Source organism: Impatiens glandulifera, chromosome 3 (genome assembly GCF_907164915.1).
Source record: "Impatiens glandulifera chromosome 3, dImpGla2.1, whole genome shotgun sequence".
In the NCBI taxonomy this organism is placed as follows: domain Eukaryota; kingdom Viridiplantae; phylum Streptophyta; class Magnoliopsida; order Ericales; family Balsaminaceae; genus Impatiens; species Impatiens glandulifera.
The window spans coordinates 33,639,440-33,645,439 of NC_061864.1; positions in this window are offsets into that span (position 1 = coordinate 33,639,440).

The window sequence follows — 6,000 nt, forward strand, 5'->3', positions numbered from 1 at the left end:
GTTCATTTCATCTTTCACGAACAATTGGTTCATGAATTCTTCGAGACTATAGGATTCTTCAACAATAAGTTCATCCGTGCAACTATTCACGGTAAAAGTATCTATTTCAATGAGGAAACATTGCTCTTTTCTTCAAGCTTCCATCGGAAGGGATATCTGAGTTCCATTCCTCCTTTGATGAAGTTTTGTTTGAGATGAAACTCATCTTCTTAGACAACTCTTTCGAAGGGCATCTCATGCCCGTTGAATCTCACAGGAAGAGCTCCTACTTAAAAGTTGAGTTCGCCCTACTCAACGATATCATCTCCAAGTCCCTTCTAGCCAAAGAATCCTCCTACATCTACGGCAATAAGGTATTTGAAATAATGGTGGCTATAACCAGGGGTGTAGCCATCAACTGGTCGAAGATTTTATTCAACAACTTGGCGAGGATGATCTCTTCTCTAAAGAAACCATCTGGGTATGTTTCTCCTCTCAACATGCTCCTTTGTTGTCTCCTTACATATATTGGACATGGTGTCCACTTCAAACCCTCCAAAAGTCCTGAACAACCAAAGAGTTCTTGACTATGTTCTTAGGGTAGGAAGACTGAAGCTGAAAAGAAGAAATCAGGCGCTCCTAAGAGCTCAAAGAGCATATTAGGACTCTGTCGCTCCCGATGATGTTAAAAAGGGGAAAAAGAAGTGGCCTAAGGCCTAGAGGAATCAAGGGTAGAAAGGGATAGGAAAAGACCCAACTTTTGTAGCTTTTGGGCAATCTCTATTATGTTGTTTATCTTCCTTAGATCTTTTGAAAATATATATATGAATTTTTTTTGTTTGTCAATTGTATCTATTTTCCTAATCATCTAACTAAGTTTTAACATCATCAAAAAGGGGGAAATTGTTGGGTCAAATTATTTTGACTAAAATAAACTAGAGAATAAGCTTATTTTATGCTGACTTTATTTTGATGATTTGTGTTAAAACTTAGTTGTGAATAAGTTAAGTTGTCTATTTGTTTTGTGCATGTGCATATATAAGACTATGCTACTTTAGACGTGGTCTAAAACAAGTTATCTTAGATGTCATATGTAGTTAGATGAGGTCATCTAACTCCTTTAAACGCGGTCTAAAAGGATTCGTAGTTAGACGTGGTAGTCTAACTCTTTTAGACACTGTCTAAAGGGAAACGTAGTTAGACGAGGTAGTCTAACTCCTTTAGACGTTGTCTAAAGGAATGTGTAATTAGACGTGGTAGTCTAACTCCTTTAGACACTATCTAAAGGGAAACGTAGTTAGACGAGATCGTCTAACTCCTTTAGACGCGATCTAAAAGGAAGCGTAGTTAGACGAGGTCGTCTAACTCCTTTAAACGCGATCTAAAGGGAAACGTAGTTAGACAAGGTAGTCTAACTCCTTTTAGATGTGGTCTAAAGGGATGCGTAGTTAGACGAGGACATTTAACTCCTTTAGACGCGGTCTAAAGGGATGCATAGTTAGACGAGGTCGTTTAACTTCTTTAGACGAGGACTAAAGGGAAGCATAGTTAGACGAGGTCTAAAGGGAAGCTTAGTTAGACGAGGTCGTCTAACTCCTTTAGACGCGGTCTAAAGGGAAGCGTAGTTAGACGAGGTCGTCTAACTCCTTTAGACGTGGTCTAAAGGGAAGCATAGTTAGACGCGGTAGTCTAACTCCTTTAGACTTGGTCTAAAGGGATGCGTAATTAGACGAGGACGTCTAACTCCTTTAGACGCGGTCTAAAGGGATGCGTAGTTAGACGAGGTTTAAAGGGAAGCGTAGTTAGACGAGGTCGTCTAACTCCTTTATACGTGGTCTAAAGGGTTGTATAGTTAGACGAGGATGTCTAACTATTTTAGACGCGGTCTAAAGGGATGCGTAGTTAGACGAGGTCGTCTAACTCCTTTAGACGAGGTCTAAATGGAAGCGTAGTTAGACGATGTAGTCTAACTCCTTTATACACGGTCTAAAGGAGCGCGTCTAATGCATTGCTTTAGCAGCCGTCTAAAGAAAGAAAACGTTTAATCACGATCAACTAGTTGTCTACTACTCTTTATCCACTCACTTCTGTGCAGTCTGACAAGTCAGCTAATTATATTAGAAGAATGAATGCCACGTACGCAAATATCCTTCCAACTATATGTTTAGTACAAGACATTATTAGAGGATATTCGGCGCACTACCAGTTTGGTACGGTCATGATCCAATTGCTTAGAGTTTGTTGTACTCTAGTACTATGGGCGACCTTCCAACGGACACATGCCATGTGTCCTTTAAGAAGATTCAACCATTGGTGTCCTTCTACTACAAATAGATGCTCAAGGACAACAGACGAATCCCCGGCACTCCAGAACACTAGCTCTCGGTTACCTGATTCACAATCTTACTCTTGCTCTTTCTGACTTCTTACATCCTTAAAGATCAAAAGAGAAATTCAATTACTATCTAGCTGTGAGAACATTGTAAGTTGAAAAGAGGTGGTTCTGTTTAACAATGACTTAGCTAGCTCAGTGAGGTGTATTCGATTCAAAGTATTTAGTGGATATCCTTCTGGTTGTGAAAGATGGGTGACGTAGGAGTTTTATCTTCGAACATCCATAAAACTCCTCGTGTTCTTTACTTTCTGACTTTTACCTTTGGTTGTTCAAAACTTCAAATCGACGAACATTTCCGCACTTGAATCTGTTTCAAGAGTTTGGAGGATTTGTAAAGAATAGAAACATATACTAATGCTTCATAAGATTATTATCAAAGAATTTATCGTTAGCTGCTAACAATAGTTAGACCCCAGTCTCTATTGGTAGCATCGATTCAAACAAAAAGTATATTAGGAGTGGATCCTTATATGTTTCAGTATGATATCTTTGAAAGTCAAAATGATGCAGGAGAAGAAAACTCATATTTGGGTCATAATGAACGGGTTAGTGATTAGCTTACAACTACTAGTACCGCACCAGAAATTGCACCCACGCTTCAGCGATCATCAATTTCTATGACTAAGTGATCATTAATACATACACCTTTGATAGACCGATCATCAATACATAAAACAGACCGATCATCAATACCTACAACAGACCAATCATTTGGGATGGTATTAAGTAGCAAAATCGTATTGGAAGTCGATGCGTTGTTTGAGAATAAAAAAGAACTTCAATTTATGTTATATTAATATGCGATACCTAATCATTTTGCATTCAAAGTGGAGAAGTCAAGAAAACAATTTTGGTATGTGAAATGTGTGGATGAGAAATGCAAGTGGAGATTGCGTGTTGTAAAAGGTAAATTCTTGGAGATGTTTGAGATTTAGAAATTTCTACCAACATCACGCATGCTCAATTCTGACGAGGCAAGAGAAAAAATGCAAACACCATCATGAGTTATTGCAGAGTGCATGAAGAGCAAGTACATGGGTCATCACCATGACCACATGCCTAAGAAAATAATTGAAGATATACAGACAAGTTATGGGTTAAATATGACTTATAACAAGGCTTGGAGGTCTAGGGAAAAGACCATAATGGCAGTGCGAGGAATTGTAGAGGATTTATATGGTAAATTGTCATTATACTTGTACATGTTGGAGAAGAACAATCTGGGTTCCATAACAGACATCCAGACAGATGAGCTCGACCACTTCAGATATATGTTCATGTCCCTAGGCATCTCAATTAGGATTTAAAAACTTGTTGTCATCCTGTATTGTGTGTTGATTCTAGTTTTCTTAAGCATAAGGTTGAAGGTCAGCTATTGGTGGTGATAGCTTTGGATGCCAATGAACAACTATATCTTGTTGCATCCAGCGTCGTTGATTCGGAGAATAATAACTCTTGGACTTATTTCATGCAAAAACTTAGAGATGCAGTTGGATTACTCACTCGTCTTCGTATCCGTTAAACACCCAAGCACCGCCAATGCTTTGTCTACATTTTTTCTAGAAGCAAACCACGGTGCGCGCACATATCACATAAAGATGAATATTATGACTATATTCAAAACTGATAACTTCCATGCGGAGTTTGATTTGTCTTTTCGTGCGTACACAATCTCTAACTTTAATATGCATTTTGACAAGATCATGGTTAAGAACCACAGTTGCTGCCTATTTAGAAGAAATTGGGTTCCAAAGATGGAGTCGAGCCTTTTTCCCTAGTAAACGATACAATCAACTCACAAGAAATTACGTTGAGAATTTTAATAGTCAGAGCAGGAATGCCATAAAGTATCCCTTTATAACATTAGTTGACTATTTAAGATACACAATACAATAATAGTTTCATGATAGAAGAGAAAAAGTGTTCAACCACTAAGAACGTTTATCTCCAAATTATGAAAAGTTAATATGTGAGAAATTCGAGAAGGCCAAATTTTATAACGTCTCCGCGCCTAACCGATTCGAGTTTTATGTGCATGACAGTGAGTCCCATTTTAAAGTCAATTTCATAGACAATACATGTAGTTGTAGAGTATTTTAATCCGATCTTCTTTGTACGCATGTCCTAGTTGTTGTCCGTCAATGTAATTTTGTTGTTTATGACTTCTACTCAAGGTATTAGTCAATTTAAAGACTAAATCTATCTATCAAATTACACACATGTTGAATCCTTCTATTTTCATATTACTCACAATTATTACTCAACTGAATCATGGTTGAATGCATATTCGGAGACATGTTATCATGTTTGTGATGAAGACAATCGGGATATTCTGATAGGATCGGGATCGCCGATAGAGGATCGGGGTCCGGCTAAAGGAGAACGCTTACACAACACGACGGTTAGTACTAATCTAGTTAGAGATTAATACTGGTCTCAACACTACACAAACTGTCACAAACTCTTGAACCAGGTTCAAGTATAGAAGTAGTTTGTTTCAGCTTGAAGCAATACACACAACTTGGACAGCAATAGGAAAGAGTGAAATGAAGAAGGATTGGTTTGGAAGATGTAGAAAGGAAAGAACACAAGACAAAGGATTTATGGATGTTCAGAGATAAAACTCCTACGTCACCCCTTCTTCTCAAACCTTGAGAAGGATATTCACTAAGAATATTCAAACACTTTACAACGCTTACGTCTAAAACTCAAGACTAATTTACTGCTTGTTCTTGACCTCTCAACAATAGCACTCTATTGAACAGAAAGCTTTTGTCAACTTACAAAGTTTCACTACTCACACAGAATCAATGAGATTGTAATACACTTTGATACTCTTGAACAGATTGAAAGAACAATAGGCTTGTATTGTAACTTCAACTCTCTTAACTTGTGTAGTTGTATGCGTAATTGTTGCTTCTGTTCTTCAACTTCTCCTTTTATAGTGGAAATATGACAACGGTCATATTTCTCTTTCAATGGATACCTGCAAGGTAATCCTTAAATCTGATTGGTTGGTCAAAAGGAGCTGCAATGCATTAAATGCGGTTGATGCTTCCCAAGAAACAATACAACCGACCAGTTTGTCTTCTTATTGAGTTTAACAGCTGGTTGGTTGGACAGATCTCTGCTCATTGGAGGCTGCTTTTTGACTTATACCAAAATATATTTATCTGTTCACTTGGAAGTCTTCTGCAGTTTACAGTCTATCAACAGACTTGTATCAAAAAGGAAATAGCACAGTCTACATATTTGAAAATCTCCTTTTGCCTATTCCCAAAGAGAACTTATAGCATCAAAATGGAAACTTTCAACAGTTCCATATCTTTGATTTGATCTTGATTAATCTTCCCGTTAGGATTGTACGGTCATTTAGGATTTTGCAAATGTTTGAGCCGACCGGACTTCATATCGGTTTGTTGCTTGACCGGTTGACTGATCCTACCGTCGAGGAGAGGAAACCGATCTTTAAGAGAAAGTTCACCGATCCTGAATTTGAGCTGAACCAGTCTTCTGCTGGGACTTATAAGATGGATTAATTTTGGGAGTTTCGGTTTGTACCACTTCTATGATATCGGTTTGACCGGCCAATCTTGAGAATATGACCGCTCCCTGTTTTTCCTGCA